Source organism: Macaca nemestrina, chromosome 12, assembly GCF_043159975.1.
Source record: "Macaca nemestrina isolate mMacNem1 chromosome 12, mMacNem.hap1, whole genome shotgun sequence".
NCBI lineage: Eukaryota > Metazoa > Chordata > Mammalia > Primates > Cercopithecidae > Macaca > Macaca nemestrina.
The window spans coordinates 95,908,631-95,934,174 of NC_092136.1; the positions used below are offsets into that span (position 1 = coordinate 95,908,631).

Below are 25,544 nucleotides of genomic sequence, written 5' to 3' on the forward strand. Positions count from 1 at the left end.
CGTAACTGTCCAGTGATTTTTCAATTTGGTAAACATTTGCGGCTTACGTTCCTCACTGCTGATCAGGAGAGAATGCAGGAAGGGAGACTGATACATTGTGCAGTTACCAATGTTTACATTGTTTTGTACTTTCCAGATTTGTGTGGTGCTTTTTAAAAATGATATACATTTGGGACTGGAACAACTTTTCAGCTGCTGGCTGGATCCAAATAACAGTTCATTGAGTACATATCTGAACATTTCTAAATATTTAAATCAAAACTGTGACTAAATTTGAGCCAATTAGATCCTCCTTAGAATTTGAAAATATTGTTATCTAGCCATCCTCAGAAGAAAAACAAAAACGAATTTTAAAAACTGCCTTCTTCTCCATAAAGTTAACAGAACTTGAGCCAAGCATGAGAAATGCCACACCACTGAATATCATGGAAATTTAAAATCAGTCAACTATTTGCTTCACGTACATGTTGCCAAATAATTGGCCTAAAAATTATTTAACTAAACTAATGGAGTCAACTAGCTGTTTTGGTGTAAAAAGAACAGCTTGATTATCTCATCCCAGGAGATGATTTCCTTGATAGATTTTTGGTTGAAGTTCATCATATTTATCTAACCCTTGCCAGGTATTCACTTCAGTTTTCTTCTTGAAGACACAGTTGTATTGACACCACTGAGATTCTAGCACCATTTTTAAAAGTTGCTTTTTTCAAGGTATTGGGCAAGCAATAGTACTTCATTTGGGGAAGGTGGTATGTTAATAAATATTTTGAGAGTTAACTAAATGAAAGTATTTTGAGTTCTTTGGAGGCAAAATAATATTGTTAGATGTAATATTAATGTGCAATTGACTAGCCATATAGGTCATATAGAAGGAAGGACAATTCAGTTCCTTTAATCACTTAAGGCTAAAGATGGCCATTAGCATGTATAGCAGTCCTTCTGCACCTCAGTGCTGCAACTGTTCCTTTACATCTTAATTAAATCTAAATATTTTCTCATATATTTTCTTCATCTTGATCTGGCAGCTGGGTTCATGGTTTTTCCCCAGATAATATGCCGTCCATTCAAATACCCTACTATTGCTTTCTATACCAGGAAGGTGCTAATCTTTGAATTTAACTTGGTCCTGGTCATAAGAGAAAGTGGAATGGTTTCTTTTTTATATATAGGGAAAGCACTGAAGATCTGAATAATTTAGTTTATTTCAGTAATGTAACTATATTTGTTATTTACAAAAGAAATCAAAGAGAGACTATTGGTATGTGGTCAATATCTTCCAGTCAAATCTAACATTAGCAGAACCAACTGTGTGCTCACTACTTACTACACTGCTCTTCAGAGGGTAGAAGAAAACAATGTGAGCATTGATATATAGCTTCACTTCTTAGGGAAGCCAGGAAAAGTACAGTTATTTACCTGTAAACATTTGTTACAGTAAAGGAGGGCTGTAGTGTTTCTATTTAAATGCAAATAATAATTCACAATGTTGTGTAGAGAGTGATTTACTTTGATACGTTTTCCCCCAGCCCTAGGATTTTAGGCCAGCTACTAGAAACATTGCCCAAGGACATCTGTTCAAGAACCAATTTTACAAAAAGGTCATGTATTCCTTAATGTAAATATCTATGGTCAAGGATAAAAAAACGATCAGGCCTAACAGGATTTATAAGGTGTGGGTTATGAAAAGATGTTCCTTAGAGGGCTGCAGTTCTGTGAACTGAATCAGGAATAATTTAGAACTTTGGGAATGATCTACTTACTGCAAACTGTAATATGTCTTAAAAGACGAAACCAATTATAGTTATCATTATCATTGTAAACCTTCTGATTTCTATCTTAATTATATTACCCCATTATAACTTTGACAGATACATATTGTGTTCAGAGAAAACTTACATTCTATATCCTAATTATATGTGGATACATATTTAAACATAGAAGCAAGATTTTGAAAATTGAAGTGTTTACAAGTCATACATTGTGATTATTTTTAAGAAAACTGGATTACTATTTAGAGATTTATATAAAAAACTGATTTTCCTGTGTGGGAAGATTGAGAGCAAATCTACTAGAAGATACAGGGGCAGATTGGCCATTCCCCAGTCCCTTCCTACTTTTATATGTAGGTAACACTTAACAAGAGACAGGTCCTTGGGTTAGACAAGATCACTTCTGGAATCAAGTAGAACATTCATAGTTACCTATAGACCAGGTAGGGGCAGAGGATGCCGACGGATGCTACATTTTAGATTTCTTCAGGTACAAACAGTCCCTACTCAACTTCCCTGATTACAATGTAGATGAGTTCAGAAGAGTGGGGAATGAAAAAAGAGAGAACAATACAGACACATAATATTTTGAACTAAAAAGTTATATACAGATGTAAAACACAAGAAAAGTTGCTTCATGCAGATACATCAAAAAACTATAGCAGATTGTATTTCTTAGAAAGAGAGAGAAAGAGAGAGAAATATTTTTGCCTAGGGATAGCAAGTATAATCTGAGAATATCACTAACAGTTTTAGTTGTTCTATATTAGTACTTTCATATAAGTATATATTTTTAAAGTATTTTCACGATAATGATGCAATTATGTTTAGACGACTTTCAGAGTTTTATAAGGTCACTTTGATCCAGAAAAATATTCTTTAAAGTTTAAAAATACTGCATTTTTCCTCCTTTAAAATGTTCCATTGATATTTTATTGCGGTAAAATAAAGATTCAAAAATGGTTATGCTTACTATTTCTCGTCAGTCAGAATGGCTCTTATTAAAAAGTCAAAATATAATACATGTTGATGAGGTTGTCGAGAAAAGGGAATGCTTATGCACTGCTGGTGGGAATTGTAGTTCAGCCACTGTGGAAAGCAGCTTGGAGATTTCTCAAGGAACTAAAAATAGAACTACCACTTGACCCAGCAATTCTATTCCTGGGTATCTACCTTAAAGGAAAATAAATCATTCTACCAAAAAGCCACCTTCACTTGTATGTTCATTGCAACACTGTTTACAAAAGCAGACATGGAACCAACCAAGGTATCTACTAATGTTGGATTAGTAGATTAGTAAGAAAATATGGTACATATATACCATGAAATACTACATAGCCATAAAAAAGAATTAAATCACATCCTTTTGTAGCAACATGGATGCAGCTGGAGGCCATTATTGTAAGTGAATGAACACAGAAAGAGAAAACCAAATACCATATGTTTTCACTTATAAGTGAGAGCTAAACATTGAATACACATGGACATAAAGATAGGAACAGTAGACACTGGGGACTCCAAAAGGGGGAGGTTGGGAGAGAGGCTAGGGCAGACAAACTACCCATTGGATAGTTCACTATTTGGTGACGGGATCAATAGAAGCCCAAATCTCATCATCACGCAATATAACCATGGAGCAAATCTGCACATGTACCCCTTGAATCTAAAAACAAGCAAACAAAAAAATGGTTATATAAAAGTCTGCAAGCTGTAATCGATGACAGAATAAATGGATTTTTTTTTTTCTTAGCATTTAGGAAAATGCCAAGACACATTCCCACCTCTCACATGAGTTGGTGGTTTAAAAATTTGGTTTGCAAAACACAATTTAATATTTTACTTATAGAAGTCAAGAGAAATGGTAACAATTTTAAATTTTGATTCTTGAATATCTGTGCTTGTTAAAAAGAAAAGGTGTGTGGGTGTGTTGAAGGGTTTTTATTCCATTACTACCATAAAATCTACTTTTATTTATTTCTTTTAGAATCAAACTTTTAAAATATTTGCCAAAATCTCGTAAATCTCATATGCCAAAATTCAGCTGAGCCAAACTCTTGGTTATCTGCTGTCTATTTCTGAGCTGCAGTAGCATTTGGTAAACAGAATGCCCAGAACCTCCTCTGAAAGCACCACTAGCAGGCACTGTGAGAGCGTTTTCATTCAAGTTCATTCGACTTGGGCAAAAAGAGAACAGCGGCTTACATCAACTGAGGATCAGTGAACACAATCTCATAGCAACAGACACCAAAACAGTCCCTCATTACAAGCCTTGTCCAACAATCAAGTCTTTAACGAGAACAAAGGTTGACAGTGATTAATCATTAAGCGGTTCCCTGTTCCTTGCTGCACGTGTTCGCAGCAGCCTCCTACAGAGGCAGTCTGGCATATTTCCTGTCTCTGTGCTCCACTGTGCCATGTCTGAAGGGACGCCCAGGCAGCCTTCTCACTATTTTAATTTCAAATGCTACAAACATCTACAGAGTCTCTATGTGCACATGTCTTGACTTTTATTCTGAGCCTGGCAGACTCTGAATGGATATAGGGAGTGTGAACATAATAAGCCGTTAACTCCACATCTGCTTACTAGATTATGTTCAAAGACAGTATAAGAAATTGATTAAACACTGTTTTCTAGAATAAACCTTTGAAATCTGTTTGTTTCCTTGAGCAACACAATAAGTTGATATAATTTAGCCGTACAGTGAACATAAGATACCTTCACTACTGTTTCTACATAAAAATAGCTTCTGTGTTGTCAAAGCACCATGCTTTGAAAAGCAACAAAAACATTTTTAGAAACCTCTTTCAAATAATTCTGTTTCACAAGGCAACAGAATTATAAAGTCAACTAATGCTGCCATCATTTTCTGCAATGTTCCCTTTTCCTGTGTGTTTTTTAATTACCTGTCTGGGCATTATCTATCTCTCTTAGTTAGTCATGCAATAGCATATGTATTCACCTTAACAGACTAACTTGGAGGGTTTTTATTTTCTCTCCTTCAACATGTAATTTCACTGATGACCATGTTGCCTGTAAACTGCTAGGAGCTCAGGTAAAAAGAGAAGAGTTATGAGATACAGATTTCTGAGAGGTGAGGGACAAGGGTTAATGGAAAATTTTAAAATGACCAAGGGAAGTAGGTTATGTATCAACAAACATATTGTTTTTCCAATAACAAGTATCACATTTAAGAACAACAAAATGACATAACCCTAAGGATTCTTTGTATCTATTCACTTCTCTCTTCAAAGTAATCAGAATTCAGTAATGTGAGGTCTCCAGTAGCTCATGTAGTGGACTATAACTAGTCCATCTACAATATAAAAGCTAAAGTATAAAATCCAACCACAAAGGGATACAGGACTGCTGGGAAGGGAAGAGTGTGGTCCCTTTAAATGACATGGAATGGGGGAAGGAAAGTACTGGGTAGAGAAAGGCAGGTCCCTGGCTAGGACTCCACTCCCACGGACCTAGGTGAGGACAGGCATTTCCTGCTCGAATGTTGCATTTCCCAAGACCACTTTGGCCTGCCACACCCCCATCCTGGGTCTATAAAAACCCCAGACCCTAGCAGGTAGACACACAAGCGGACATCTGGCCGAGGAGCACACGGACAAGCACTGGTGCCTGCAGGCCATCGGCAGGACACTGGTGGGATGAGGTGGGGCTATCGGAGGAGAGCCAGGGCCACTGAGCAGCCCAACTCCAGGGAAAGAGCATCTCCCTTCTTGTTCCCCCATCTGCTGAGAGCTACTTTCACTAAATAGAACTTTGCATTCATTCTCCAAGCCCACGTGTGATCTGATTCTTCTGTACACAAAGGCAGGAACCCAGGATACAGAAATCCCTCTGTCCTTGTGATAAGGAAGGGGGTCTAACTGAGCTGGTTAACACGAGCCACCTCTAGACAGCAAACTAAGAGAGCTCTCTGTAATACATATCCACAGGGGCTTCAGGAGCTGTAAACATTCACCCCTAGACACTGCCATGGGGTCAGAGCCCCACAGCCTGCCCGTATGTATGCTCCCCTAGAGGTCTGAGCAGCGGCGCACTGAAGAAGCGAGTCACACCCCCATCGCACACCCTGTGAGGGGGATAAAGGAACTTTTCCTGTCTCAAAAGTATAAAATATGCAATTCTCCCAGTATACTCAGCATTTTAGCATAGAGCTGCAATTTCTTTAAACTAAGTATATTCACTGAGGAAAGGGAAATGACAATGCCACTCTACAAACAAAAAGACCACCTTGTTATTGGTAACTAGACTCTTCACACGAATCCTTGCGACAGGGATGACATAATGGTCGTTGACTCACGTTAAGATCAAAGCAGACAGAGAGGAAACCACATTCAGAAAATGAACTTAACCACAGCCTCCTGTAATCAACATTTAAAACTAACATCAGTGAACTCTGAACTGTGAAGGAAAACAGTGATGAACTATAGGAAGAAAGCTTTCAGGTTTTCAGATGGTCTCAAACTATATTCTTATAAACCAACCAATCTGATTATTTTGACTCAATTCAACTTGTAGAAAAAACTCTAAATGGTTCTATGTTATCTCTGTAGTTAGGGTACGTCAACTTCACCTCACACAAACACACTTTTAAAACAATATTTGACTTGAACTGGTCTGCTTATCCTTCTCTAATTCGAAGCGCCACTTGTAACATTTGAGGGCTTATGTCAAAGTCTTAGAACAAAGACTTAAATCAATTACATGTTAAAGGACTTAAAACTATGTGTAGATGGCATGGAACACTGAAGCAATTTCCAAATCATGGAGTATGCAAATCTCAAAGAAATTCCAATGCATGATTGAGTCATTAATTCATCAATAACTGTAATAGCTATCATGTGTTGGAAACTTTCTCCATGTCAGTCACTACACTGGGCACTTTTTACACGATCACATTTCATAACTGTAATAACCGTCTATGTACTAACCACCCTATTAGTGTCTCCATTTTATAGATGAGAGAACTGACATTTGCAGAAGCTAAATATTTCATCTAGTTAGTCAGTGATTGAGCCAAAAGTCTATCTCAGGCAGCCTGACTTCAGAGCCCTTCCATAATATCCGAAAAGAAATAATACAAAACCAAGCTGGCCAGAGCCCTTGATCTAAAGCAGTGGTAAATCTATACTATTGGCACTTCATATGGAAACATGAAGCAACTTAAGCTACTACATAATAGTACAATTTGGTTATATAAGATCTGCATTTGATATAGGAGTAATATGACAATGAGTAAGTAGCTTCATTTTTCTAAACCCCAGTTTCCTCATCTACAAAAGTAGTAAAGTGCCTAATTCCCAGGGTAGCAGTGAGTTTTAATTGAGAAAGTATCTGTAAAAAGTATTTTGTAGACACCGTACTCCAGATGGTTGTTCATTATGGTTTACTGTGAAATATAAAAGAATGAAGCTTCTGACATGTTTCCTATTGGAGCAATTCAATAGATGTAGAAGACAAACCATAAAATGAAAGTGCTAAGAAGGCAAAGGAAAAGGGGGGGGCAATTCATGAAGACATATTAGTGATGACCCATGTGTGCCAAAATGTGTAGAAGATCTTTTATGCCATGGGGAAGACCAAAGTGACCTGAAAAATAAATGAATTTTCTGCAGGCATTATGGCATTGGATACTATGAATATGAACTTTGTACTTAGACAGACCTGGGTTTAAATCCTGAACAAGGTATTCCTGTCTTAAGGTATCTAATGTTCTCATTAATGATACTGAATCATGAATGTAGGGATTAAAGGAGATAATGCATATGAGGTGCTTCACACTGACAAGGCTCAGTTAATATAGTGACTATTATCATTATTATTTAACTTCTCAGGTCAGTACAGTATAAAGGAAAGAATCAGGAGAGGTATGTATTAGAGATAATACATGTATGGCTGGCCCTAGGGAATGTACATAAAAGAGGTATTTGGGGCATCGTTTGCAAAGGTTGTTTCTAAAGTCCTTTTGTTCAAAACTTAATCTTTATTTAAACTTTATTTAAACTTATTTATTTAAATAAATGATCCACTCATATCAGGAATTCTGATTAGGTCTCTGTATCTCATGTAGATAGACTGTTTGGTTCAGTGAACTGTGCTCCAATTTACACCATGAATCTGGAACTGCTTTCTGACTGATCATGAGAACAGACACTGCCTACGTGTACATGGGCAGAAGGTGGGTGGGCAGTTCACATTAGGAGTGAGCAGAGAGCAGAAAAGTGAAGGGGAGGGGAGAGAAAGACGAGAAGATGAAAGCTGGAGATCAAAGGGTCATTCTGCCCATCCTGCTCCTAGCAGCCACAGGAAGCTTTCTAGTGGTGATCAGATTACCAGATTGCCACTTGCATCAGATTCAAGACCCTTGCCAGACCGTGTCCCTCCACCATGCCTCTCACACCTTACTTCTATTGATGTTTTGGAGTCCCCACCTCTCCTAAGTTTGAAGGGAGCACACACCATACTGTCGAGCAGAGATACTCAGATTCTAGGAGGAACACTTTTTGTGGGGATAAAAGCTAACTATGATGACATTTTACAAAAGCCTTTGGGAAGAAGAAGAAGAAGGGCGCCTATGTTCACATAAACACAAATATGCAGATTGTCCCTCTCGGCTTAGTTTGTGTGGAATTATGGACCTTAGGGACATTAAAAAAGGGTCCTTATAATGACTATTGTTAGTATCCTAAAGACTAAGCTTTCAGTTTAGAGTGCTTTCAGATTGTGTTCTAATCTGAGGCTTTTTTGAATTTAGGAAGAACAGATCCAGAAACTATAGAAAATATTTGTTTAAATGGCTCAAATAAGGGAGATAAAGAATCAGCCAAATGTTTCTAGTAACCCTTTCTTATGATATGTGGAAACTATACAAAATGTAAAATTTCTGAGAATAATACTAAAGTGTAGTAATTTTAAAGGTAATTAACTATCTGAAGAATAACCAGTAATAATAATAATACTTGGTGTGTATTGAGGGCTTGATATGTGGGAGGCATATTACTAAACAATTTGATTACCTTGTTTAACCTTTACAACATTCTTCTGACGTAGATCTTACCATTCCTCCCATTTCATAGATGAAGAAAATGAGGCTTAGACAAGTTAGCTAAATTGCACAATATTCCTTAGTTAGTAAATGGCGAATCTAAATCCAGTTTGGAAAGACAGGTGTGCTTTGGTTATGCATACCTTGATATCTGAAACAGTGCATGTAACTGAAGTCTTAAAAACCAAAGCACACTGAGAGATTACCCCTCCCTCCGTCCTCCCTGTCCCTCCTTCCTTTCTCCCTTCCCCCCATCTTTCCTCCTTCCCTCCTTCCCTCCCTCCCTTCCTTCCTTCCATAAAACAAATATATTTGAGTTCCTACCGTGCCTACAATAGTAACTGGGGTTACAGTGGTAAATAAACCAGAGCTCTGGCCCTCATGAAACCAACATTTTACTGTAGGAAGACAGATAATAGACATTTTAACAAATAATATATGATGATAAATACTACAAAGAAAAAGAAAACAGGGCTGAAGGCGGGGTGTGTTGCTGGTACAGGCAGGAGGGTAGGGTGAGCAGAGAAGACTTCTGGGATAAGATGACACTGGACCTGGAGGAAGTGAGGGGAGAGCTTTGTGCACAGTGGAGGGATTTCAGGTCCTGAGGTCTTGAGGTGGGAGTATGTTTCATCCACCTGAAGCCTGGCAAGCAGGCCACTGTGCTGCTGTGCGAGAAGAGGGATGATTGGTGGTGGGGCACGGGGGTGGAGAAGCAGGGGAGACATGATCCTGTGGGGCTTCGTAGGCAACTTTCAGAACTTTAGCTTTTACTTGAATAATAAGAAAAGCCATTAGAGGATTTTGAGCAGAGGAGTGACATGATATGTTTTAAAGATCACTCTGTCAGCTATGTGGTGAATAGTTTGTATGGAGAAAGAAGACCAGTAAGGAAGGCTACAGGAATAATTCAGAGGTGAGATGGCAGGGGTTTGGACCAGAGTGGCAGCAGTGGGAAGTGGCTGGATTCCACATAGTTTCTGAAGGCAGAGCCACTAATAAGCAACTGTAAGATTTTTGGCCTGAGCACAGGGAAGTATAGAGTTATCATTTTCTGAGATGGGAAAGACTGTGAAACAGTTTTGCTTTTTGTGGGGAAGGAGTTGGAGGAGTTGGAAATAGGGAATTTAGCTTGGGATATGTCAAGTTTGAGATGCTTATTACACATCCAAGTGGAGATATCAGGAAGGCAACTTGATATATGAGTCTGGAGTTCAGGAGAGAAACAGGCTAGAAATAGAAATTTAGGAGTTGTCAGCATGGAAAAGATATTGAAAGTCATGAATTTGGATGCTATCATCTAGGGAGTGAGTATAGATGATGAAAAGAAGTCCAGTAACTGTCGTCTGGACACCCCATCCACGAATGAGTTGTGTCCTGAAAGCTAAGAAAATAAAGTATGTCAAGGAAAGGAGTTGATTAATGAATTTGATGTTCCTGATAAGTCTAGCTCTGTCACCCAGGCTGGAGTACAGTGGCACCATCTTGGCTCACTGCAACCTCTGCCTCCCAGGTTCAAGCAACTCTCTTGCCTCAGCCTCCCAAGTGGCTGAGATTACAGGGACCTGCCACCATGACTGACTAATTTTTAGTAGAGATGGGGTTTCACCATGTTGGCCTGGCTGGTCTCGAACTCCTGACCTCAAGTGATACGCCTGCCTCCACCTCCCAAAGTGCTGGGATTACTGTTATGAGCCACTGTGCCTGGCTGAGAGTTAAGAATTGATCACTGGAATTGGCAATGTAGATGCCACTAATAGCTTTGACAAGAGCAGTTTCACTGGAAATCTAGAGACAAAAACGTGATTGAAATGAGTTTGAGACAAAATGAGAAGAGAAGTAGGGAGTTAGGATTGGGGATAATTTTGTTCAAGGAGTATGGCTGAAAAGCAGAAAAATAGAGAGGTAGCAGAAGAAAATGTGGAGGTTTTTTGTTTGTTTGTTTCTTAAGGTGAGTTTTAGGTTTTATGCCTATGAGAATAGTTTAAATAAAAAATGGCAAATGCCTTCATGTAAATTCTTCCCCTTATTTTTTCTGCTCTATAATATATGCATTTTAGTATGTAAGTTTTGATTATACATAGTTAGTTATATAGCAAATAATATTGCTAATAAGTGTGGCTAGTGAAGTTATAGTAGTGCCAGTGATAGTCTTTGCCTATCATCCTGATCATAACAATAATTTTGAATATAATCTCTGTAGGGTTTGGTCTTTAATACCTTGCAACAGGAAGCTATTAGCTTCAACATGGGGTCCTCTAGGTAGGAATGCATGCTGAATGTGCTCCAAAAATCACAGACAAGTTTTTAAATAAAATACAGTTAAAGCCATAATATGGAAAAATGTTATGGAAAAAATTAGCCACTCACTCACTCACTTGAGATATCACTCCTGGCATATCAGATTTTATTTTAGCTAAGGTAACCTAACTTTGAGTCCTGTAAAAATAAATTTAAATTCCCCATTTTAGCTACTTCAGCAGCCAAAGGCTAATAATAATAATAATACACATGTAGAACCAGACACCTGGCAGTGAATAGTGGATTGAAAAGCTACTGGAAACAGTCTAGCTGGGGAACAGGTAAAATGTAGAATACCTTAATATTGGAAGAATATGATTATACATCAAAGTCCATTTTAAGTAAAACTTTTGTTCAAAAATCCAGTAGCTAGTTTATACATTTTTCTCCATACTTATGATTAAAAGTGCAAACGTTGGTTGTCCCTCTGGGTCTCCTAGCACTGGAGTTTGCACTATTCAGTTGTTAAGTGCCCTTTAAAGAGGCTGTAAAGCACTTTCCAGTTAATAGATTCACATTCTCTTCATGGTCAGTGTTGGAGGTACCAGTCAGTGAAGGGGAGTGCATGCAGAGGGAAGAACTTTGCACACACAGATTTGGTAGGGGGAAAAGGAAGAGTAATTGGGAGGGTTTTTCTGGACCCTTACTTCACTTCTAAACTCCAATAAAGACCATCAAATATTCCCAAGAGTATCCCCAGGCAAAAGTGCCTTCAAAACTCCCTTTTGCTGCTTTTCCCCCTCTCCATCAGATTCTCATTTTTGAAAAGCAGCTCTCTTCTGCACAGGACTCTATAGTCTGCTTCTTCTGCCAGCTTCTGAAGTCTAACCCACACTTGCCTTCCTGTTAGCACCATGACTCAGATTTATAAAGGTCTCCTTTTTGGTATCAAAATGTATCTAACTTATGGCCAATTTCTCTTGTTCTCCGCTAGGTCAGGACTTTTCAAACTTTAATGTGCATATGAATCACTTTGGGATCTTGTTAAAAGGCAGAGCCTTATTCGGTAGGTGTTAAGGGAGGGGGTGACTGGGGCACTGAACTTCTGAATCTCTAATGAGCTCCATGTGATTCTGATGCAGTGGATCCGCAGGCCACACGTGAACTGATGAGAGTCTAGGTGACTCAAGCTTCAAGGATGAGCTACTGTAAGCTAAGGTGGTAGGGAATTATTGTATGTCGGCTTTCAGACAATGTTTACAGTTTTACAGTATATTTTATACATTAATCATATAAATAAATAAAACAGGAATTTTAAGTCTTAGTGGAAGAGTGTAAGGAAGAAAATTTTGGTCAGAATGAGAGAAAAAGAATGGCCATTACTCCCTTTCAAACTGAATTACCTTTAAGTCACCAGAACTCTAGACCTAACCGTTAGTGGATAAAACCAGAAACTCTCCTCTTTAAAATTTAGTCTCAAAAGAGTAGGGACAACTATGCTATATGGATAGAAGGAAATAGGGGATAAATAGTGCTAGGAATTATGGATTTCTTCCCTTTTTTTTTCTTTTTTCTTTTGTGGTGTGTGTGTATGTGTATCTATATTTATGAGTAGAGTTATATGTAAATGTAAAAGCCTTCCTCAAATTGATCTTTTCACCCTTGAGCCTAAATCAGTCACCTCTCCCATGTGCTTCCATAGATTCCTGGGTTTCTCCCTATTGAAGCTCTTGTCACACTGTATAGGTTTGTTCTCTTCTCCATTAGACTGGGAGCTCTTTGAAAGAAGGACTGTATCTGGTCACCATTGTATCTACAACCACCAGCATGGCCTCACTCATAGCAGTGCTTCATAAATATTTGTTAAATGAATGGAAAATTGATACATTTCAGATTTCTGTAACTGATGCTTTAGTTTCCCAACTAAGGGTGAAGATACTAATCCATCATGAACCCAGTAGATAAAAGCCTCCTTGTGGGCTACTCACTGAATGTCTGCAGCTCTCTGCTTACTGGGCCTATGGTAGGACTGAATATCCTGGCCTCCTTGTAGGCACTGGGACTACTGTTTAGCTCAAGCCAGTGAGTTGTGAGCTGAAGTAATGTGTGTCTCTCTCTCTGGCTAAGAATTTATTTGTTAATGCGAGCCACTTGAGGACTCACTTTTCTCTCTGGTACAGCAGCTGGCAATGTCCTGGTTGGTGGCTGCTCCATCACCTATAGCCCAAGAGTGACTGTGATGGGCAGAACCCCTTCCCCCCATTGTGGACATCCAGTGTAAGAAAGAAAATACTGTGTTTTAGCCATTGAGATTTTGACATTATTTGTTACTGCTACATAACTTCACCTATCCTGATTAATACAGGTTGTGAGGGTAATGCCGAGAACTGAGGGATGCCATGTCCTGCCTCTTCCCAGTCCCAGCATTCCTCTTTGCCTTGAAGCTGGGCTCCAGGTGCAACCCAGATCCAAGACTGTGGTTTTAAAAAAAGGCTTTGCCTCTGTTCTTGAAACAAAGTTCCTACCCTGAACCTGGTTCAGGTTGGAGGATTCCTGCCATTGTCTGTGACTAAGATGGGGTCTCTGCAGGCCAGGCCCTCTAAAATGGGAAGAGCTGCCTTGCCTAGGGCTGGCACCCTAGGGCTAGTCTGGATCTCTATCACTGCTCCTGCTCTTCCAACCATGTGATCCATCCACAGGTCAGGGCACCCTGAAGAAACTGCGTTGAATTTTATTTTGCTCATAACAGTATTCCCACGGGTTATCTGGTGCTGTATTCTGTCTGCCACAATGATATCCATTGCTAGCCCCTGTCCTGAATCTTTCCTGAGACCCCAGTGCCTGTCCTATAATCAGGAAATTTTGTCCCAGTTTCTTGCCTTTCTCATTATGCCCTGAATCATGCAGTTAAATGGGCCATGTGTATCTGCATCCAGAGACATAACAGATGGGATCTTGGGGATTAAGGTAGCAAACAGAGAGCAGAGGGTTTTTAGAAGGATTAGTCTTTCGCCTGGTGGGAAGGGTAGAGAAGGACACTGGGGAGCTGATTTGAAAAGGGTCACTGGGGCCCATAAGCATATGTAACAGTGGTTGGATTTCGTTAGCCCTCACTGTCACCGTCTATCTGTCCCCTGAATATCTGTAGAGGAAATAGCACTAGGGTAAGAGTCAAAAAACATGGGTTTGAGTGCTGGCTCTGCCAATTAACCTCTCTGAGCCTATGTAAAATGAAGCAATTATATGTGTCGAATGTGGCCCATAATGAGGCTGACTGGGATCTCGCTCACAAGGATCAGATGAAAGGATGTTTGAGGAAGCACTTGGCCCATTGTAAAGGGCTTTTTTAAGGTAGGGGAGTATTATGACAATGAGGATGTTTGGAACAGATGGGCAGATGGATGAGGCCAGTAGACTTGAGGCTTAACCTCAAAACCAGTGATGATGGCATCTTTGTGTTTAAATAGAACCAGGCAATTGTCACATTATAAAAAATGATTACTAAAGATACTGTATCTGAAGAAGGCAAGGCATGCAGGGGCTCCCTGAGACTGGGGCTGGGTAGAGCTGAGCAAGATTCAGTGAGGAAAAGAATTCAGGAATGAGAAGTTAGAAGAGGATGAAGCACCTCTGCAGTGAGCAGGCTGGAATGGACGATCCCTGGTAGGACACTCAGCCCACTGTGCTACTGACAGAAAACTTGGACCCTCATCAATCAGGGAGGTTCAACCACACCGCTTCTCTTCCTGATCTGCAGTCGCGATGGGCAGAGCTACAAGAGGAGAAGCTGCAGACGGCACTGTTGCCATATGATGGAGTCACTGTTTGCATATTTTGTTGCTGGGTAGTCTTGAGGCCTCTGGAGGACCTCCTTTTTCTTATAGTAATTCCCAATGCACCCACTTGCCGAGCCCAGCCTTACTGCCTCACTTTTCAGCACAGTTCCCACACATGTCAAAGCTTTACAGACTGCCCGGTAGCCAGGCAGGAGCAGTTGGCAAGGCTCCCCAGAATGGAGCCTGGACCACCCAGCTAGTGAGACGACTGATGTGGAATGTGGGTTTATGTTGTGGAGTGCAGCAGGCCCACAGCGCTACATGGGATGTCCCATCTATGGGCGTGGGATCTAGGAGACTACCGGGGAAATGCAGGCAGATTCCATGAGTTCTCCTAAGAGGCCCTGGAAACATGAGGGTGGCCATTGATCACAAGGCCTTTCCACCTAATGGCTTTTCCTATACAAGTAGTTCACATCTCAAACATTTCCTGGCTTAGAGCAAACGGAATATGACTGAGAAACTCTGCTCAAGGCAGAAGGTAAAAAAGTGCAGGGAGAAAGTTAGGGAAGGTGGGAAAATGTCAGGTTATCAGGATAAGCTGCTTCTGTCAAGAGGTAGTGAAGAAGAGGGCAGTTTTGCTGAATAAGGACAGAATCACCTTAAAAATGGATAAGTCTCCTGCAGTGAAGTGACAGATTAATTAAACCGCAAACCCTCTCAGTTGTCTAGGTCTGGAGAAAGTTAAGATATAGGATGATGATAAAATTGGAAAGTCCAGATATCAAAGACACAAAATAGCTGAGGCAAAGACTAGGGAAATGCTGGTAAAGGAGATTTCAGCAGTAGAGAAGCAAAACAGTGAGGGGAAGATCTATTTTTAATAGATGATTAAAAATTTTCTCTCAGGGAAAGACATTTTAGGTTGAAAATGAAAGAGTTGCAATAGTAGAAAAGATTATTTCTGCAAAATGCCTGAGCTTTGGGAAAAGAACATGGGTTTATAGCCCCAACTTCATAACTTCCTAATTGTGCAATCTTGTAAAAGTAGTTTGACCTCTCTATGCCTCAATTTCCCTCTATACAAATTAGAGATCTTAGTAATGCCAAATCACAGGGATATCATAAGGCTTGAAACAGATCTTGCATATGAAGGCTCTTGGTAATCTGTAAAGTTCTAAACAAATGTTAGCTTTTATTATCACAGAATTTCTTTGTTTTCTTCCACTATATTTCATACTTTCTAAGTGTGCAGACATGCATTCATGTTGCTAAAAGCCACGTCTGTTTGTTGAGTAGGCTGGTGATAGGTAGAACTAAAAGGAATAATTGGAAGACTTCCTCTGGCTATCTCTTCTGATTTTCTACTGAATACAGAGTAAATTTCAAACTATTTTCTATGGCAGTTATGTCTCCCCAGCCCTGTGCCTAAGGATCATTTTTGGCTGTCACCCATTCACCTTACAGAACTTCTCGGAATGGGTGCGGTATTTTCACGCCCTGGCAACTGTGGTTATGTTGTGCAGGAGGCCCAGACTGTCCTGCCACTCCTTCTCCTTCTGCTTACCTCATCCTCAGCCCTCCATATGCAGCTCTGATGCCACTTTGCCTGTGTCAAATTGGCCACATCCTCTCAGTGTTCCCACAGTGCTCCTCTGTTCAAGACTCTGTTATATGCTTATGGACTGTTGGTGGGAATGTAAATAAGTTCAGCCACTATGGAAAGCAGTTTGGAGATTTCTCAAAGAACTTAAAACAAACTACCATTCAACCCAGAAATCCCATTACTGGGTATATACGCAAAACAAAAGCAACCATTCCACCAAAAAGACATGTGCACTCGCATGTTTATCACAGCACTATTCACAATAGCAAAGACATGAAATCAATCTAGGTGTCTGTCAACTGTGGATTGGATAAAGAAAATGAGGTACATAAACACCATGGAATACTACACAGCCATAAAAAAGAACAAAATCATGTCCACTGCAGCAACATGGATGCAGCTGGAGGTCATCATCCTAAGTGAATTAATGCAGGAACAGAAAACCAAATAGTGTATGTTCTCACTTATGAGTAGGAGCTAAGCATTGGGTACACATGGACATAAAGATGGGAATGAGAGGCACTGGGGACTACTGGGAGAGGGGGAAGATGGTCAAGCACTGAAACACTACCTATTGTACTATGTACCTATGTACCATATATACTATGCTCACTACTTGAGTGACAAGATAATTCATACCCCAAACCTCAGCATCATATACTCTGGTAACAAACCTGCACGTGTACCCATTGAATCTAAAATGAAAGTGTAAATTATTATTATTATTATTTGAGATGGAGTCTCACTCTGTCACCCAGGCTGGAGTACAATGGCACAATCTCAGCTGACTGCAACTTCCCGGGTTCAAGCAATTCTCCTGCCTCAGCTTCCCAAGTAGCTGGGACTACAGGCATATGCCACCACACTCAGCTAATTTTTTTTTTTTTTTGTATTCTTAGTAGGGATGAGGTTTCACCATATTGGCCAGGATGATCTCAACCTCTTGACCTCGTGATCCACCCACCTTGGCCTCCCAAAGTGCTGGGATTACAGGCGTGTGCCACTGTGCCAGGCCAAAAATGTAAATTATTTTTTAAAAAGATTCTGTTATACCCTCTGATAATAACCATTATAGAAGCAAGCAACAAATAAGCCCCAGCTAACATTTATTGAGGACTTATAATGTTCCAGGCATCTTAAGAAGCATTGTACACAGACGATCTCACTAATTCTTCAACAAGAGTTTTTTGAAGGTAATGCTGTTGTTATGCCTGTTTTATAGATGAGGAAACTGAGGCTTTGAGAGGTTGAGTAACTAGCCCCAGTTAGACTGCAAACAAGTAATTAATAGTTTTTAACCACCATTTGGACTGCACTGTTATGAACTGTTCACTGATTAGTCTCCTCCTCTCCTATTAGACTAAGAGTGTTCAAAGAAGAGGAATCACACTTTAGCCAGCAGTACACCTGCAGCCCTGCCGCTAAAGTTTGCTGAATGAAAATATAGGTGGGTTCTCATTTTGAATATAAGGTGGGTTCATGAAACAACCCTAAAATATCAATATCCTCTGTACCTTGAGATCATAGGGACCACCCAAGAGAGATAATAGTTAGGTTTGAATTGGATCCTTGGTCATCATCTTAAGTCTCTCATCGTCTTAGCAACACCGGTAAGAGCATCGGCTTCTACTGTGGTGAGATGATGCATATGTGATAGATGAACACAATCCTCCCTTCCTTCAGAGGTGATTCACACAGTCAGTACCATACAAGCAAGGCAGGGGGGCTGTAAGTCTCCCCTTATTCTTTATGTAACCCTCTGTATAGAGTTTCATTTTCAAGGTGATCAAAAGTATTCCTTTTGGCAACTGTTTGTTCAGCACACATGACTAAAATTCAACCAGATATAAAAGAATCCCTTTATACTTATATGTAGCAGATGGAAAGGGAAAGGAGGGATGATGTAGACACAACGTGAGTAGATACGGCACAGTAGATACAACATGAGAAGGACTAAGATGGTCCCAGCATTGCCATGGGGAAAACAAAAAAAGTGTCCTATACAATGCATTTGTTTAGCATCCTGGCAAATAAATAAATAAAATCTCTAATCAAGTCTTCACTATATTGCTAACACCTGTAACAGTCCCTGGCACATAGTAAGTACTTAATAAGTGCTTCATGAATGGATGAATAAATAAACCAATGCACGGATAGCATTGTAGGAAGCTTATTTTCCTACCTACAGGAAGTACAGGTTACTGATGCTTCTGGAGTTTCTAGCTAAGGTAACAATGCCTGGGATTGAGCTGACGGGACTTTGATTACTGAATTGGCTACCGTCTCAAGATAGCTCTCAACGAGCAATCCTTTGAACAAATCTTATGTTTTATTATTCATGCATTTGTTCATTCATTCATTCATTCATTCACCCATTCAGCAAATTTTTATAGAGTGCTACTAAAGCTAGGCACTATGACAAGTACTTCACATACAACTCTGAGAAATATATGCTATTATAATACCAGTTTTACAGATGAGGAAGCCAAGACTCAGAGTTGTTAAATAAGTTCTCAAGACCACACAGTATGTGGCCAGGCTATGATTTCAACTTAGGCCTCTTTGACTCCAAAGCTCCCTCGTATTCTCTCCTTTATACTGTTTCTGACCTTAAGGAACTCAGAGTTGAACATGGGAATGATCCGGAAAATAAACACAATGGGGGAAAAGTGCTCTGACAGAGGTAAGGACTGGGTGCAGTGGGACCACAGAGGAAAGACATCTAACTCAGATCTGAGGAGAAAGGAGCCAGGAAGGAACACTAGAGGAGATGCTATACTCAGTCTTGGAGGAGGGCTGGGAGTGAGAGGCAGAGACACAAAGGTGAGGGGAGCATAGTGTGTTCTTTTTCAGGTTATTTTATTTTATTTTATTGTTATTTTATTTTTTGAGACAGGGTCTCATTCTGTCACTCAGGCTGGAGTGCAGTGGCATGATCATGGCTCACTGTAGCCTCAACCTCCTGGGCTCAGGTGATCCTCCTGCTTCAGCCTCCCAAGTAGCTGGGACTACAGGTATGTGTTACTGTGCCCGGCTAATTTTTGTATTTTTTGTAGAGATGGGGTTTTGCCATGTTGCCGAGGCTGTTCACAAACTCCTGAGCTCAAGTGATCTGCCTGCCTTGGCCTCCCAAAGTGCTGGAACTATGGGCATGAACCATGCACCTGGCCCACTTTTCTTTATTTTGTGTGAAAGGACTCATATGTAAACAAGGTCCTAATAATGTCTAGTTGTCTGCATCTTTTTCTATTTATTATTATTTGACCAAATTTAAGGGATGCTATCCCACAGACAGAGTATAAATGGTGTTAGGTACTTTGGTCTGGTCCTTGAAAGTTTTAAAAATAAGATTTTTCCTCATATATTTTCTCCCTCAAAACACGTATGCTGCCATGTGCCACAGCACCATTGCATGCGCTGTTCTCTGTGCCCCAGAGACTACTCTTTCTCTCTTAGAAGCATTTTACCACATTTTCCTCATTTCTGCACCTGGCTAATTCCTGCTCATTCTTCGAGGTTTAAACTCCACTTCCTCTGGGAGGCCTCCTCGACCCCAAGATTAGTTTAAGTGTCCCCTAATATTGTCCTCCAAATCCTTCTGTCATGACACTCATCAGGCTTTTTTTCCCATTTACTTAATTATCTGTCACTCCCTTTAAACATTACACTCCATGAAAGCCTATGACTATCTTTTCACTCCTATATCCTTAGTGATCAGCAAAGTGCCTGGCACATAATAGGCACTCAATAATAAATATCTGTACAAAGAATAAGTATTTGATAAGGTTTTTTCTTCTAGAAAATAAAAATTAAATACTCAGCAAAGTCTAATATCTGGACAGTAGAGTCAGACTGGAGAAAGAAGAAAAAAAGAAAATTATGTGTTCTGAAAAAGGGCAATGGGAAACGTGACACAGTATAACATTGCTGTCCTTTATTGTATCCCTTTACTGTATTATTGTGTTTACTTTCTGAAACATATAATAATGTTCCAGGTCTTATCAATAGTAACATCCTATATTCTTACATCCCCAACACACAAATGTCATTCACCACATTCAGGACAGTGTTGCTTTTGCCAGATTTATGGCAACTGAATAACATAGAGAGGAAATCCTGAAAGTCAGACGTGTACTCTCCAGGCCCTACTCACTATCTTCTAAACATGTTGAACTGAATTGTACGTGTTTAAGTGGATCAATTTCTCATTTCAACCCAAAAGTGCCTGTCTGTTTCTGAAATTTGCAGCATCTGCTAGGGAAGTGAAGAGTGAAACAGTTTTTTTTTTCTTTTCTATTTTTTTTTAAACATCAAATAATGAGAAAAACAAAACAAAACAAAACTTTGCTGAAGGACTGTGGATTTTCAGTTTGCTCCACATGAGACCATTTCAGGAAATCACCTTTTAACTGGTGCTCATCTTGTTTGTGCAGTAATATTCCCCGATAGGGATGGACTGTGATCTAAGAGATTTTTACACTGTAGAAATGTAAAATCTCTTCGATTTTTACATTGGAAGACCAGTTTGTCTTCCAAGGACAATATCCAGGTTTCTAGTTGTTTGCCATCTCAAAGAGATTCTTTAACGATGTGGGAGACCAAAACTTCTCCAGTTTCTAAAATTGGAGTCATAATTAAGGCAAAACTATGTCTTCCTGTGAACAAAATTTTTAGAGGATAACATAGATAATTTAGTTGTTAATTATTGGAACAGGGTCACGGATGGTACTAGGAGAAAACTCTCAAAAATAGGCTGGGTTAACATCTCTCACCTGTATCTTCCTCCCATCTTCTTCTCTGCTTCTGTTCTCTCCATGGTCTGGAAACTCCCACCATTAGTCATTCACTGGCTAAAAGCTCTGACTTTCTATGTTCAGTGGAGCTTTGAAAATTTAGTGGTGGGGCTTCAGGAAATGAAAGATTTCAGGTGCTCAAAGATAGGTCTAAAGGTCACATTCAGAAACCCCATCTCATGTCAAGTAGAGTTTTTTGTTTTTGCATGTTACCAGACCACAAAATATTTCTGGAAAAAGTGTTTGGCTAATTTTTTTAAAAGACTCACTTTAAAATTCATATGGAGCTGGGCATGGTGGCTCACGCCTATAACCCCAGCAGTTTGGGAGGCTGAGGCAGGTGGATCATGAGGTCAGGCGTACGAGACCATCCTGGTCAACACAGCGAAACCCCGTCTCTCCTAAAAATACAAAAAAAATAGCCGGGCGTGGTGGCAGGCACCTGTAATCCCAGGTACTCGGGAGGCTGAGGCAGGAGAATAACATGAACCTGGGAGGCGGAGGTTGCAGTGAGCCGAGATTGTGCCACTGCACTCCAGCCTGGGCGACACAGTGAGACACCATCAAAAAAAAAAAAAAAAAAAAAACAATTCATGTGGAAAGATAAAGTTCAAAAATAGCTAATATAATTTTTTTTTTAAAAAAAGGAAGAGAAGATGGGGGAATTACTCTACCAGGTATGTGATGACCTATAAAAGCCATTGTAATTGAAACAATGTGAATTGGCTTTGAAAGAAATGAATAGATGAACAGAATAGAATGGACTAGGAGCCCAGAAATAGACTCACAAATATAAGGAAAACTGTTATATAAGAATAATAAAGCATTACAAATCCATGAGGAAAGAATGGAATATTTAATATATGCCTCTGTGACAGCTGTTCATCCAAATGGAAAAAACAATTATATCTTTACACCACGGCATGCCCAAATATAGAATTACAGTTGAATTTCCATCAACACCCCTGGGAAAACAGCTTAAAACTCAAGCTGTATGGATGGTGGAGATCATTCAGGTTTTACTGAGTGTTCTACAGTGACCCAGTTCCAGAGAAAGGCAGGGACCATGGACCTGACAGAGAACTGCCAGGACTCTACTTAAAGTCAGCCAAGCAGGCAGAAATACTTCCAGCGGTAATTTCACTACTCCTGGAGTGCTAATACAAAACTGGGAACCCAAGGCTACATCAAGATCCCAAAGGAAATGGTGCTAAAGATGCTGTAGATCTCAGTTTGAGTGACACTCACTACCAATCCTTGTTCTCATTAAGGGTGAACAAAGAAGGATTCATGCATTCTCTCTTTCCTTCCTCTGAACACCTAGAGCATTCCTAGTCTTGAGAGATTAAGTACACAGAGATTAAGTGTTTGGTTAGGAATCACCCAAACCTGGGTTCTAGCTCTGACTCGCAATGACCTGGGAACAATAGTAGCACCTATGTTTCTTAGGTTACTGTAACAATTAACGAAGGTAATACATCTCAAAAGCACAGCAAAGTACCTGGTATGAATAAATGCTCAACAAATTTGAGCAATTATTATTGGCCTTTTCTCCTATATTACACATTTTAATATTTTTTTTTTCTGACTGAATACCAGGTTTTGTAAAAGGTACTTTTACACATTTATTTCATTGAATCCTATGAACTTAAGTACTATTATTTCCACCTAACAACTTGTGTGTGTGTATTGTGTTTTCTCTCTTCGACGAAACTGTAAATCAGTGTTTTCCAAACTATGCTAAAGAGAAAAACAAATTAAACTAGTTTATTTACTGCAGTATCTCTCAGAGTCATTGGTACACTAAGGTGTATTGCTAATTTCCAGAAAAGAGCTAACATAGTTCATGACCCAAACAGTTGTTATTCTCAGAATACAGCATGGGAAAATGTGCAATAAAGATTCACTGAATGAATGGATCTGGTTTCATGCGTTTTTTTGCATGCCCACAATGCGTGGCATGCTTGGGGTACAGACAAAATGTTTCATAAATTCCAGTTGCTTGATTTATGCATTAAATTACCCATATCTGGCCGGGCACGGTGGCTCACAGCAGTAATCTCTGCACTTTGGGAGGCCGAGATGGCGGATCATGAGGTCAGGAGATCGAGACCTCCCTGGCTAACATGCTGAAACCCCATCTCTACTAAAAATACAAAAAAATTATCCAGGCGTGGTGATGGGCACCTGTAGTCCCAGCCACTCGGGAGGCTGAGGCAGGAGAATGGGGTGAACCCGGGAGGCAGAATTTGCAGTGAGCTGAGATTGCGCCACTACACTCCAGCCTGGGCGACAGAGCGAGACTCCATCTAAAAATTAAAAAATAAAAATAAAAATAAATTACTCGTATCTTTGTACATCAGTGGGCCAAGATGGGGAGATGCTATTTCTCTACCTGAAAGTGAGCCCACAGTTTTAAATGTCCACAAATTAAGAATGTTTGGGATCAAATCCTGGCAAGAATATGGATCAACCGGAATACCTGAACACTCCAGATGGGACAGCAAAGTGGTGCAGCCACTTTGCTGGAGAACAGGTTGGCAGATTCTTGTAAAGTTAAATATACACTTACCATATGACCCAAGAATCCCACTCCTAGGTATTTAAGAGAAATAAAAAGTTATGTTTCTGCTGGGCGTGGTGGCTCACACCTGTAATTCCAGCACTTTGGGAGGCCAAGGCAGGTGGGATCACTTGAGGTCAGGAGTTCAAGACAGCCTGGCCAACATGGTGAAACCCATCTCTACAAAAATACAAAAGTTAGCCAGGCGTGATGGCAGGTGCCTGTAATCCCAGCTACTTGGGAGGCTGAGGCAGGAGGATTGTTTGAACCTGGGAGGCGGAGGTTGCAGTGAGCCAAGATAGTGCCACTGCACTCTAGCCTGGGTGACAGAGCAAAAGTCTGTCTCAAAAAAAAAAAAAAAAAAAAGGTCATGTTTCCATAAAAATCAAACTGGAAACAACTCAAATGTCTCTTGTTTGGTGAATAGATAAATGATCATAGATTCATACAATGTGATACTACTTGGCACTAAAAAGAATTGAATTACTGATATATGAAATCACAAGGTTGACTCTCAAATGCACTATGCTAAGTGAAAGAAGCCAGTGGCAAAAGGGTATATACTGTCTGATCCCATTTAAACAAAATTCTGTACAACACTATAGGGATACACCGGCGGTTGCCAGGACTGAAGGTGGGGGAAGAGGTTGATTACAAAGGGACACAGAAATTTATAAAGGTGATGAAAATTCTATTAATAGATTGTGGTTATGGTTACATACTTATGTGTTTTTTCAAAACTTGGGGCACTTGCATACCCAAAAGGTAAAATTTGTAGTATGTAAATTATAGCTTAATTTTTAAAACAGAGAAACTCCCCCTTGAAATGGTCTACAGCTTATTTTACTTCTTAAGACAATGAAACTAATACATGCTATTTAAGCCCTTTTTTAAAAAATGGCATGGAATGTGCTAGTGTAACCTCCTAAGATGACTGCTGTTCACAATTCCCTCAAATTCCTTTTCCTGGCATTGCTCAACCTTATCTTGTATCCAAGTGGTTTCCAAGCCATTACCTGCCCTGGGGACAATTATTTCTACTTCCATTTTTGCAACATATATCATGTGGTACCTTATATTAGAGTTCTTTCTCTGTCTTATCATCTTAGGATTGTAAGTTCCATACAATAAAAATCCATGCTTTACTTGTATCTACCACAGTGCCTGTTAAAATGCCTGGCAGGAATGCTATAAAGAATGTTTAACACATAAATGAGTCTATGCTTAGGTAATAGCTTTAAGTCTGTAAATCCTTCAGAGACTGTGAGCTCCTTGAAGACAGGGATTGTGCATACATAATCTTGTACTGGACTTGACGTACTGTAAATGCTCAAAAATTTTTGAATAAGTGGATTCCAGCAGATTCTGATTAATTTTGTTTTGGATGGTGCATGGCAGAGGAACTGACATTTGGAGTGAAAGTTGTGGTCTGGTGAGAGAGCACATTGAAGAGGAGAGTGTACCCTGGGTCACGTCTGGGAAACCTAGTGACAGAGGGTAAATGTGAAACCTTCCAGGTTGAATTGGCTAGGTTTCATCTCGTATCATGAGGCTTTTTTCAGAGAGCTCTTGGAAGGGAGATATTCCATTTGGATCCAGTTGGAATTACTAACAGGGGATGGGCTGCAACACGGCAGGTTTCCAATTGTGTTTCTTCGGCTTGAAACTCTTCCCAGAAGCAAAGATGATGAAGGCTTCATTTGTTAGGCATGAAAATAAAAAGCACTTTACAAAG

The 25,544-nt window shown here is 39.8% G+C and overlaps 1 protein-coding gene across 3 annotated transcripts in view; it reads right to left on the bottom strand.

The window, feature by feature from the left end:
* Positions 1-25,544, bottom strand: part of LOC105484311 (mastermind like transcriptional coactivator 2) — a 367,654-nt gene that overhangs the window by 31,918 nt on the left and 310,192 nt on the right. The window lies entirely within an intron of this gene.